This window comes from Aythya ferina (assembly GCF_964211825.1).
Source record: "Aythya ferina genome assembly, chromosome: 4".
Classification (NCBI taxonomy): Eukaryota; Metazoa; Chordata; class Aves; order Anseriformes; family Anatidae; genus Aythya; species Aythya ferina.
Window position 1 is genome coordinate 46642557 of NC_140300.1, and position 12812 is coordinate 46655368.

At 38.4% G+C, this 12812-nt stretch overlaps 2 long non-coding RNA genes across 17 annotated transcripts in view; one reads left to right on the forward strand and one right to left on the reverse strand.

Annotated features, from left to right (window-relative positions):
* The window catches only part of LOC311436196, a 263693-nt gene extending 257079 nt beyond the window's left edge, over positions 1-6614 (forward strand). For 10 of the 13 annotated variants that reach the window (XR_014692652.1, XR_014692653.1, XR_014692654.1 and 7 more), the window contains 4 exons: positions 1145-1215; positions 2413-2536; positions 3032-3218; positions 4654-6614. This is a non-coding gene — a long non-coding RNA (uncharacterized lncRNA). Of the gene's footprint in view, positions 1-1144; positions 1216-2412; positions 2537-3031; positions 3219-4281 lie in introns of all 13 variants that reach the window. The other 3 variants (XR_014692658.1, XR_014692657.1, XR_014692660.1) reach the window with 3 other exon arrangements.
* LOC311436197 overlaps positions 1-12812 on the reverse strand; it is a 43610-nt gene that overhangs the window by 6067 nt on the left and 24731 nt on the right. For 3 of the 4 annotated variants that reach the window (XR_014692665.1, XR_014692666.1, XR_014692668.1), the window contains exons 2-3: positions 3355-3517; positions 1157-1286 (exon numbers count right to left, since the gene is read on the reverse strand). This is a non-coding gene — a long non-coding RNA (uncharacterized lncRNA). Of the gene's footprint in view, positions 1-1156; positions 1349-3354; positions 3518-12812 lie in introns of all 4 variants that reach the window. The other variant, XR_014692667.1, reaches the window with a different exon arrangement.

Genomic DNA, 12812 nt, shown 5'->3' on the forward strand with positions numbered 1-12812 from the left:
TGAATAATGCAGATGTCAAAAGTAGTAGTTACACAATATACTGAAGTATTAAGATACGATGCCAAGAGTAAAACATGGAAGACAGTTCAAATCAGTCTGTCAATACCAGAAATTATATACTTGTATCACACTTCAGGAAAACGGGAGAGAAAATAATAGAAAGCAGAATACGTAAGGAAAGAAGAAGGGGGTAAAGCTTGGGTTTAAAAGGCCAGAACACTTCCCTTCCTCCAAAGTTTAAAGAGTTTAATAAGCAATAGAGTACTAGTGTACTACAGAGTGATCCACTTATGAATAGGAGCTTCAGTTCCTATTTACACTTAGATAATGTATGCTTTAGAAAAACAAACAACAACAACAAAGAACATAATGCCTCTGACCATCTAGAAATGCTACTTGGAGATGTGAATTGGACCAAGAAGTAAGAAAGCTAGGCTTCTAAAGCATTAGTAAATCATAGAATAGAATCAAAGAATGGCTTGGATTGGAAGGAACATTAAAGATCATCTAACCCCAAAGTCCATTTGTACAAATATGACTAGGTGAAATAGTAAGGAACTGAGGATTGGTCTCAATTTCGTGATGGTATAACCATGTAATCAGCAGCATGGAAGGCTGTTAATTCTTTTATTTATTCAAGTAAAATAAATTACTTTCAGGTAATGGATTTTCAGCAAACAGGTTTGTTTATATGCACAAACAAATTCCTTGCAGCAGCTTTTCAGAGAGGATTTTTTTTTTCTTTTTTGTAAACACGGAATCCTAAAGGAATTTATATAGAGATGGGTGAATATGAATCAAAACTGGACTCCTATTGGTCTGGTAAATTATCAAGCTGTGAACAGTTTGCAAAAAAAGTCAATTTAGATGTAACTATAAAATATGAACTAGTCAATCTAATGAGGCCTAGTTCATGAATGAGGGATGAAGAACTGTGTGGAGTTCCATTAGGCACAGTAACACATCCTTATATGTGAAAGAACAGGGCAGTGTGAAGCTGATTAGAAAACAAGAAACTGAAAATGCATTATAGTAGTACTAGAGCATGAGGGTTTTTTTTTTTTTTTTTTTTGGTACAAAGTATTGATCTTCACTAGTTTAAGTAAAAAAGTCCTAATGGCTTGCTCAACTGTTTTTTCCTGAGATATCTTGTTACCTGAGAGTGTGGTGTCAGACGGTGCAGCCCTGGAACTGCTTCATGGAGGTAGGCAGCACGTACTGCTCTCTTTTTCTTCCATGCCTTCTCTGCAAATTGTACTCCTAAACTCTTGACAGCAGTTCAAATACTGTGTCAAAAGGGTAGCAGGATAAAGGGACTGTTAGTTCCACTCTGTATTCAGAAAAGCGCCTGAAATAGTAAAATGAAGTCGATAGCTAGGTAGTCTTATTAAAATGGCAAAAATAAATGACCCTTTACTGAGCAAGGCAAAGTAATGATATTGAGTTGGCCTCGACAGCAGGAGTTGGAAAAGAATCCCTTTCCCGTTTGGCTAGACTTCTCACATTTGAGTGCTTTCCATAATGAAACATTGCTGGATTTCTCCATTTTTTCCATTCCTAGAGAATCCAATTTACAGCGAAGTGTCCTGCTCTATGCATTACAATGTCAGGACTCAAGTGCACTGTAACTTATAGTTCAGGGTGTGCCAGTACGGTAAGATTTTGATGGAGAAAATCCTACATAAATCCTCTCCTACACACAGGAGACTTATTACTAGCTACCTTATCAAATCCAGCCTCAGTAATGGGCCACACAGGAAACCTAATCTCTGTGACTGTTGTGCAGTGGAAGCTAGACTAGCCTCTTTACAAAAATGAAGCATTATTTTCAGGAAATAATTGCTCAGACTTGCTCCTTAAATCAGCTATGCACTATTTGACTTTTATACTATTTATTTCAGGTTTGTTTGTTTGTTTTAAATCTCTGACCAGAAGAATAAGATAGGTTTACATCTTCTGCAGAAGTTATCTGGATGTGAACAGCGACAAATGGTATAAAGGAATCTGATAATCATTCAAAAAGCAATAAATGGCTGACATTTCCAACTTCTGTTGATTTGAGAGGGGAGGGGAAGAGAGAGGACCAGGGGGAGGAAGGGTGTCTAGATGCAATGCTAAACCTTAGCCTTATAGAATTTGACAACTTTATTATGAATTGAGGCATACAGGCTGTTGCCAACACTTGATCCTCAAATTTCCAGTGAACACTCATTCTCCAGTGTGCTTTTTTTCCTCCCAGATTTGTTATCATGTCTGTCTTGCCCTTGTTGCTACTCTTCACTTATGTATTTTCTTGTACTCACGGGCTATCTGAGAAGCATGATAGTATGAGTATGTATTTGCAACACTAAATTCAGTGCCATGTCAGGTTTTTTTTGTTTTGTTTTCTTTTCTCTTGTAACTGAACTGCAGAGGCAAGAACAAGGTACATACTGGCTAAACCCTCTCATTTTTAAAGGGTAGCAAGGAAGACTTGTACCATCTGACAAGAAAGATCAAAGAAGCAAGTTCCTCTGTTCAGTTACCTGTCTTTAGAGTGAGTACTGCATCACCTAGCTAATTCTCAAACTTAACTACATTTAGCAAGTCACTAGCCGTGGGAGCATTATCTATCTAGGGCTTGCCCATGGAGCAGCATTATACAGTTGCTCATTGATCTTAAAGATGAGTGGCATGATTATTTAGAATGACAAACATGTACCCAGATGATGTGGCACAGATTTACTTCTAAATGTAGGTCTAGACAACAACTGGAAATGGAACAAAGGTTTCCCAGAGAAGAATACAAGTATACTTCCCAGTGAAACTTTTTCATGTGTTTTTTATGATAGTGAGTATAATAAATAAGATTATGCCACTTCTGATCCTTCACCTACCACCTCATTTCTTAACAATAACTTCTCTTTTGAATCACATTGGAAATGACCCACAACTTATTAATAGCTGACCTAAATGAAAATAATTATGATGTATTAGAGAGAGCCTGTAGTTATTTTTTTTAACCGAATACTCTTCCTCTTTTCTGTTCCAGGGGTATGTAATAAATAAATAAATGAACAACCACCACCCCAACAACAAAAAACACAACCAAGAAAGTAAAATTTAATTACGCTTCTAGAATTACAACTGACCCAATTTCCTAGAAGACTCATCACACACTCAAAGAACATCTGGAAATTCTATTTTACGTTTAACGTGGCTTCTGTCGTTCTTAGAATGTAAGTAGCCATATCTGATAAGAACATTGTACTTATAACGTAGGTAAGTTTAATCCAGTTCTGTTTCCAGTTAGTGTAATCTGCAAAGCTAGGAAAAAATAAATAGGACTAAGTTAACCAATTAAAAAAAAATTACTTAGCTTGCAGGAATGAAGACATGTCAGGTCAGGTCACTGTTGCTTTGAACCACTGGCAGGAACTAATGTCTTCAAAGATGGTGCAAATGAGTCCTCCTCCATAAAAATGGACATCACTATAATGTAGGTCAGGTGTGGATTCCTGCCTGTTTCCTTAGTGACCTACAAAGAGAAGGGCAATACTTTGAATAAGTCTGTAAAGATTATCCTGTTAGCCACAACCCTGAATATGATGCTATGCATTCCTCTAGATAACTGTATCTAATAAATAACATCAATATTTTGGGATATGTGCCTATGAAGAAAGTGATGCTACAGATTTTAAAATAACCATTTCTAATTTGCTTATGCAAAAATATATGGATCAGAAATACAGTTTTGGTGTAAAACAAACAAACAAACAAAAAAACAGGTGAGAATGGAATAATTATTCTTTGTCATAAGCACAGTGTTTTTGAATATCACCATGTATTAAATTCTTAGTAAAACAGTTTAATCAAACATAAATATCACAAATGCTGTTTGCCTTACAACTTTAGGCCTGGTAAACAATTTTCAAGTGAGAAGGCAAAATGCACCTTAAGAAGCCTGGGCATTGAGTTTAATAGCAGAGATGGTTACATCCCAGGCTTCCCTGCAGCCCCCTGTGGCATGCTAAGCTTAGCGGGGCAGGTGCTCTTTCTGTTCTGAATTGCTGTTGACAGAGTACAAAAGAAATAGATCTAACATTTTGTCTGAAATCCTTTACATAAATATAGGTTGTTAATTCTTAATATGAAATAGTATGTATGTTAACAATATGTTTATGTATCCATCACTACACTAACACTACTCTTTATTTTACTTTGTGTAAAATTTTACTGATTTAATTCTGTGTAGAAAAAGGCAAGCTGAAAGTAGGTCTCCATTCTTAATTCTTTCTGCAGAAGTACACGTCAGCAGCTGGAGCTACTTTACATAGGATTTAAACAACAGTAAACAAAAACAGATTAGAAAGGCTGCTAAAGCCTCAACCACAATGCTCAGTTTAGCATCAATTTTACAATCTGTCTACCACTGTCTAAGCTTTCAGAAGACCCAAAGGGGCAGGATTTGGGCTTGAAAAGCTGGCTAACTGCAACGCCTGGAGAATCTGAACATTTCACAGTCACGGGGAAGTATAATCCTTAATCTGTAAATGAAGAACTACTGCCCCAAAAGTCACTATGAATTGAATACAGTTTTCAGGTCCCCAGGATGGGAGCAGGGTCTCCTTCTTGCCAGCATTGTTCACAGTTTAAATAATGACTTGCTTGCAGGTGCTTATTGAAGAGTATAAGTCACTTAGACCAGAGGCATCCAGTAGACCCAGAGCAGGACCCACGTACTAGGCTGTGGCTGCTCAGGCACATATACAAGGTAAGTACGTTCTTATAAGTAGCTGAATGTATGTACTGATACATCTAAATCCTTTTGTATATATAACTATATTCTGCAGCCTGCAGACATAAGAAATTGCACATCCATGCGTGCTCAAATGATTTCTCAGATTTGTTTGCTTCACCATGATTGAAGCCTCAGCATTCAATTAGTACAACATGGAAATCAAGTGTCATTTTCAAGTTTAAACACTATTAATCCTCTCATCTTCTTCCTAGTGAGAGAAGACTATTAAGCACATTTCATACTTGAGCAGTATTTTAGGAAACTGCATTCACTCACATGCCCTAGTTCATTTTATTAAGCATGTGAGTATTATGGCTTACAACCACTAGGAAAAAAAAAAAAAAAAATCAGGATAAAGTGATTTACATTTACTTTGGCTATTGTAAGAGAATTTGTTAATGAAATGCTTTTGTGTTCAGCTGAGAAGGTTAAAACCTTTTCAGTATAAAAAGCAGTGGAACTGCAGAATGAAATAGACAATTACTTTCAAAAAGAAAAACCTAACCCAACATTTTGAGCTTCCAAAAAAAAAAAAAAAAAAAAAAGGAAAAAGCTACAGACATCCTTACCATAGACTTTACATGAAAACTACCATGCACCAACTAATACTGCATGCAGCATTTCCTTTATCATTTAATTATGGCTATTGGTTACGTGCACACTCAACTCTGGGCAACGGTACAAAGCACAAAGCTAACTTTCTCCATGTTTGTTTGCTTTGTTTCTTTAAACAAAGCCAAGTTAGTCAGCAGAACCTAAAAATGTTTTAGATACTGAAATGCAAGCAAGTTCTTGGCTTTAGCTTAAGTAGACTTCTCTTCCCAAAGGACAGGTAGAACATGGAAAAAGGATGAACAACTTGGTGAGTAACAGTCACTCATTTGGGGGTGTTATTTTATGCCATGTCACTTTAACAGGATGAACCAAGACCAGGATCCATAGTCTTAACTTGTACTTGTATCTCCCCTCACTGGCTATACATCCATGTGTGTTTCCTGGTGAGTGCTATGGCCCTGTATGCTTAACTTCAGTCTGAGGTCTTACTCCTTTCTTAGACTTACCTCTACAATGAGTTTTGCTCATCTACTGTGTAAAGTGGGAGAAATTAAAAAGCTCGAGCCTTACACTATTCATTTGGAGGATGAAAACAGACAATTGCAACTAGATGATCATTTTAACTAAACTAACAATATTTCCTTTTTTTTTTTTTTTTTTTTTTTAATATACACATAACTAACTTTGGCTTTTTATTTCAGTAAACTTAGACTAAAGGTAGAAGTTTTACCTTTAGAAATGGTACTTAAAATGAAGTACCGGAAAAATATGATTGCATAGAATGTAGTTTTTAAGTGTTGTTAGGGACCGATATTTATTTCAGTCCTTTGTGAGTCCCATCCTTTCAAATGATATTTGTGTTGGCTCCTGGTTGTCCTTTCCCACTCAGCCCCACTAGGAATGCTGGGAAGTGATGTTATTTGGGAAGGCTTATTTCTTAAAATATCCCCCTCTATAACAAAGCTCATAACAATAAGGGAAGACCAAGCTGAGACAGCAACTGTCGTTAGCAAAGACAGCAGGGTAGGGCATGTCATAGCCAGTACGTGCTGGCTGGGGTAAGCAGGTTGCTTCCCTTTGAGAGGTTTTGTGGCTTTTTGCAGGTCAAGTGGCACACCTCGCTGTTACGGAATTATGGAAAAATGTAGAAATCCATCTGAGTGTACCTTTCTCAACACTAGGTGCCTGTACAAACAAACAGTGTAAGCCAGTGTTAGAAAGGATTATTTTGACTATAAACATTATATGCAAGGAGAAAGAGTATTAGACTAGAAGAAAACTCAGAAAAACATGTAAACCACCAAATAACATATCCAATGTATCCTCCAAGTGGAGGTGTATTCTACATCTACTTTCTGCATTCAGGACTCTTTCTGTATCAATCAAATCTCTTTTCTCTTGCTTCCAGAATAAGAATAAATTAGTTCAAAGTTTTCCCATCAAAACATTGTCAGTGACATCCCCGCTCTGCCATTGTTAACAGAATTATATTCATGATGTTCTTTGCAAGCATGGAGAACAAATTCATGAGAAGCCCACCAGTTACTGTGTAGTACTGCACCTGCTTAGCTGTCTTCTACTGTCCAATATATATTATTATTATAAAAAAAAAAAAAAATCACTACTGCTATTACAACCAGCACAGGACAGATAGCAGAAAGATTGAATTGAAGGTTTGCAGTGAAACTCTAATCTACACATAAAACAGAAAACTGACAGCGAACGTTTCCCTCAGCTGGAGACTTCAGGTCTTGCTCTGAAGCCTCTGGCCATTCAAGCAACCGTTGCTCTGGTGACCTGTAGGTTAGCGCGTTGTAGTGCTGTAGAATAACTGGTCATGAGCTCAATTTTTATGTTTTAGTTCTTTAAAATGTTGGGAAGGGTTTAGGTTTGATGGTTTGTAAAACCAGCAGAGGTCTGCATTGTGTTTGGAAGCTGTGGCCTCCAGCTCAGGATCCATTTCATACCACCACCACTCTACTTAGGAGCTTCATAGACAGGCTGGCAGGAACCTCGGTCCATAATTACATCATTGAAACTGAACTGTTTATATAAATTATTTACTTCCAAGTAGTATATTCCACGAGGGGAAAAACCTTGTCTCTCCATGTCAAGACAAGAACCTCCTCAATGGACTAAGCATGCTCCATTACAGGTGGAGAACAAGAGATGGAGTGCATAGGAAAATAATTAGACTGGGAAAAGAATGAGCTCTCTGAGGGAGTATGCCAATAAAGAGCAAATGTCTGTAATCCCTCAGAAATCAATAACATAATAAATTAGGCATATGCCACAATTGTTTCCAATTTTCTTTCTAGCAACCCACCACCAAATAACATTAAGAAGAGTTGTATAAAATCAATTTCATCACAGGCATTTGTTTTGTAATATTGAGACATATGGACTGTGCTTCTCTCACCTCCCGTTAGAGCACACATTCACAGAACTGGTTTTCATGCAAGCAGATAGATAAAAAGAATTGAACCTACTCACTGTATATGCTTTTTATAAATATTACACATTTCTCTCTCTCCTCTCACCTTCTTCATCCCCTTATAAAAATACTGTCCTACTCTGTGAACATGTATCAAATTGTATTACAAATATTTCACTACTCTTCTCACAATGAAAGATTACATTAACTTTTTACAATAAATACAATAAAAATCTGTTTTTCCTGTTATTTCCTGTCTCATGTGCTGTTTTTCGCTAGAGCTGCAACCCTGACCTTTCAATTCACAGCATAGAACAGGACAAGTTTTGGTGGTAGGAGCCGCGTGCCCAAACTGAAATTGCAAATGCATTTGATAAGAAGCACAAAAAACTCTTAGTCATTGCTGTAGAGCTGGCTAAAGCTACAGCACACAAGGAAGGATGTCAGTTTAGTGCCTTCCTTCCCCGGTCCTCCTCGCTGGCAGAGGAGAAGGCAGGATGCACTATCAGCAGCCTTAGGGGTTTCCTCTTATGCAGCAGCCGCTGGCCAGGCGGGCGTGAGCAGGCAAGTAACAGTGACTTCCAGGGCTGGAAAAAGAGATTGAAGCGTGGCATAGACAGCGCGTTCGGTGCCAGACACATCCAGGCAGGGAAGATGGAAAGACATCAAAGAAAGCCTTCTGCCTCACCCACACAACCAGCTTCTGCTCAGATCCTTATGATTTTGAATTACTGGATTCTTACTCAGTCTTTGAATTCACAGTCAATTTTCTAAAGGGTGAATTAGTTCCATGGGAAGTCGTACATGTTTCCAGGAGGTATAGGCATAGGCTAGAACAGACCAGTTCACTGATCCTGAGGCACTGAGTGCACTGGGTTAATAGTTACCACATGCACATACAAATCCCAGGATCTATTTCCCTCACCACCACAAGATACTGGGGAGAAAAAAAAAAGGGGGGGGGGGGAGGGGGGGGGATCTAGTTTAGAGTCTCATGCAGCACAACTCTTAAGCTATGTCCCTGATATGTGAAAGGACTCGTAACAAAGAGTAAACAAGATGCATCTACTGCATCTTGCAGAATGTCTTAAAGGGTGTGTCCTTCGGTATTACTGAACAGGAAGAAGACGCATCCTTTTAAACACGTACCAGACCTCTTGCCATATGCATTGTCTAAAACTAGAATCACAAGTTAAAAAATCCATTTAGGTTTTACTCTGGTATGTTTGAAACCATCAGAACAGTCAGCTTTCAGCTGAGCATCTGCAGTCACCTGTGGCTCCAGCCCAAAGGAACATCTTAGTCTGCAAGTCTTAATTTCAGCAGAATTTCTTCCCTGTTACTAAACCAGCTAACAACAGACAGCTAAGCCAAACTACCACACATTGAGGAGACTCTCACTATATAGATTTTCAAATGTTGCTAAACTAATTTCAGCTCATGATTAATCCTGAGAAGTTAGTGAGGTACAGTGCTGATATTCTGATAGAGGATGGGGAGTGCTACAGTCCCTTGCTCAACGTCCATGAAGGGCCTTTACACCGTGGATGGAAAACAAAGCCACAGAAGCCTTTGATATCCTTCCAATAAGCCTTCGCCACATTCAAAGCCTCATAAATTCTGTTACTTGAAAAGCAACAGAACATACCCGCATTGCTTTCAGTAGAGGAGGTGCTGGAAAGGGCTTTCTTGTTTCAAGAACTTTTGTAGAGGGAGTTATAAAAACAATGGTAAATCTTCCCTTCTCATCCATTAAATACCAGAGAACAAAACACTCTTATCTGATTTCTGTCCATGCAACAGTATTACATTTCCAAAAAGCTAGTGAAAGCAACCAAGTAGCAGGGTAAAAATGTTAAAAACACTCTTTTGAACAGCCCTGGATCCAGAAATAAGCAAGAATTGGAGGTTTCATCTCAGATTAGTGAAAGCAGAAATCAAAACTCTTGCAGAGATTTGATTCTGAACAAGATACAACAAGAAATGGTTGCGTGTAACATGCTGATCACATCCTATTCCCCCCCTCTAGTAGAGAACGTCGATGACTAAATGAAAAAGAGGACCCTAATCCACGGAACAAACACTGAGAAACAGATCTCTCTCCACTGCTACCTGTTGTTTCCTTATCCTCAGGAAGCGTATTACATTCCCCACAACTGGCTTTTGTATTTACTGAAAAAAAAAAAAATAATAATCTTACATCCTTTGGGGTCTGGGCAACTTGCAAAAATAGACACCTCCCCCAATTACTGAAAATAAAACTTTACAAAACAGCAATTAACCTACCAAAACAACTTCACAAGCCTAGAAACATTGTTTTCTTAGATAATTTCACATGTATCGCTTTTGATATAGCCAAAATGCACAAAGTTAGTCCATTGGTACCTGTGAGGTGTTCTGACCATGAAATCAATATTCCTATCATTTTTGAGATGCTTGTTTCTAACCATCAGTAACAGAAGCCAGATGAATGATATGAAAAGTATTTCAGAAAATGTCTTTTGCATCTTTAAATGCCAAACACACAAATAGGCAGCTAGATTTAGCTTCTGACCCAACAAGAAAAAGGTGTGACACAGAGCTGAGAGCAGAAGGATCTCCAAGAATTCATGAACAGAAATTGTTCTTCCCTGTACCCTTGACACGACATTTTCTCTACATCTTTCACTGCTTTGTTTCCTGGACAGCCAGACTTCCAGTCTCATGGACTTGCCAGTATAGCATACCTATATCCGAGGCAGACTGAAAGCTCTCATTTAAGAAGATAACCATTAGGAATACACATCAGCTTTTGATAATGACTCCTATAGATAAACGTTCACCTATATTCCAAAGTGAATCTTTTCACATTACAAAAATATCTATGCTTGATACAAGAGTACAATGTGCAGGTGTACATGATGCTAAATGGAGTCTGGTGCTTTTAGCAATTTTTAATTCTGGAATAGGCACCAAGAAGTCTGTTCCCATGACATATTTTTAAAACATTTCAAAATAGTAGCCACTTAATTCTTTTCAGAAGGAAACAAAGTTTTCTGAGATTTAACTATACATTTACTCAGTTCAACCTGGGGGAATATTTAATGATTTAGTAAGGGCAGGCAGTCTGTCCCAATAGAGAAATACACAGTAACACATCACCTACAGCTGAGCAGTGCCCTACAGCTCAAGGGCAGCATGTCCATGGTTAGAATACCTGTTTACAACCTACTGCTTGTCTAACTTATACTGCTGGGAATACAACACAAGCCTTTAAAAAATCACTGTTTAAAAAATAGTACAAGATTAAATAAAAAAGGGGGGGGGGGGGGGAGTAGTTCAATTTTTCAGTCTTTTATTGCTGTTTGGGGTGACTTGACAGCTATCTTCACAAGTGGCACGGCGATGTCAATGTCAGTGAGATGGCAAGGACTGTACACCACCAGTTATGTTTTCGGAGCCCGACCAGCGTTTGTGGCGCCGTGTACCAGAAGCACGGACGGAAACCAAAGCTCCAGTTCTGACGTGCAGTTTTGGCTGATTGGTGACACCCTGACTGCTAACTTGATGCTTGTCTGAGGTAAAAATCACTTCTTGTGCCCGCCCTGCTCTTTGGCTCTGTATACCTCGCGTGTCCCTGTAGAGTGCATTACACAGTAGGCCTTTATGCCATTTCGTGTATGGCTCCAAGGAGATAATTGTATGGGTTTGGGTGGCTCCCCCCTTCCCCCCCCCCCCCCCTTTTTTTTTTCTTTTTAAATCTAGTGTGGTCAAATCAATCTTTAAAGTTCAGTTTGTTCCAAAGGGTCTGTAAGGATGGACGTCTGAAAGCTCTTTCCCATTTCTTTATTTGCCCAGGGGAAAATAGATTCTTTTAATGAGACGTTCCCAGTGATGAGAATATTTTGAAGAGCTGCACACATCAAGCCATTCCCCAAATGTTTCATAATTTGTAGTTTCCTTCTGTAAGTGTAAGGATCATCTTTGAGCATAATACCTTATTCTGTTTGGAGTTCAAAACACTTTTCTAATACGTTAAACCACTTCCCACAAACTTCACTCTCAGGAAGTTTGAATTGGCTGCTTTTCCAAAGAAGTCTGAAGGATGCCAGTGTTCTCAACTTTGTAAACTCAAAATGAACTCGTATTCGTGCTTCAGATCAGATGAAAGGCTCAGGTTTTGTGTTTTTATTTTAATCGGCATGGTAGCATTTTTGGAGTCCAGATATCCAGTTCCTATTTCTTGCTTTTATAAGTGCTTGCTCCTTCTTGTGCTTTGCCTAGCCCACCTGCCCAAACCACTAGCTTGAGACTTTTCACAGCGAGAAAACAGCAAACACAGAGAATTGCATTTCTACACTGGAGGCTGGGACAGAACTCAGAAAGGCCCCATAACACTAAGTGAAACAAATATTACAGATCAGCCAGAATAGCTGATACAGACCTCTATCTCTGAACACCTGAATAGATCCACTGAAATGTCTCATTTAAACTTATTTTTCTTTTTAGATGATGATTAGTACATATATAAGCCTTCATCATTTTGAGTTTAATAGTAGAGTAAGTAGTGGTAATAACAGCACTAGCAGCAAACAACAACAAAATAAACAAATCAACCAATCAAGGAAAAACAAAAAAAAAAAAAAAAGAGCAAAAACCACTAACAAGACAAAACCTAGGATCATGAAAAACTTAAAAAAAAAAAAAAAAAAAAAAAAAATCCCAACCAACTCATTATTCTAAGAAATTTTAGAGCTCTATCAGTTCAGAAGTAACTTGTGAAATACAGCCAAACATGGATATAACAGAACAATTTGTACAAGTACCCTATGAAGGCCAAGAGCCTTCATAGGCTCTTATCATAGAAAGTGATAATAGAAGAAGAAACACATTTGACAAGTGACTTCTCTCATACCAACCACGCATCCAGGCTGCAGATCTGAGCCTGGTGGTGGCCCCACCAAGGACAGAGCCCAGCACCACCTGCCCTTGGCTCTGCCCTGAGGGTGCCACTGACATTTGCCTCCATGTTTTTTTTTTCTGCTCACTGCCACCCAATTGGAG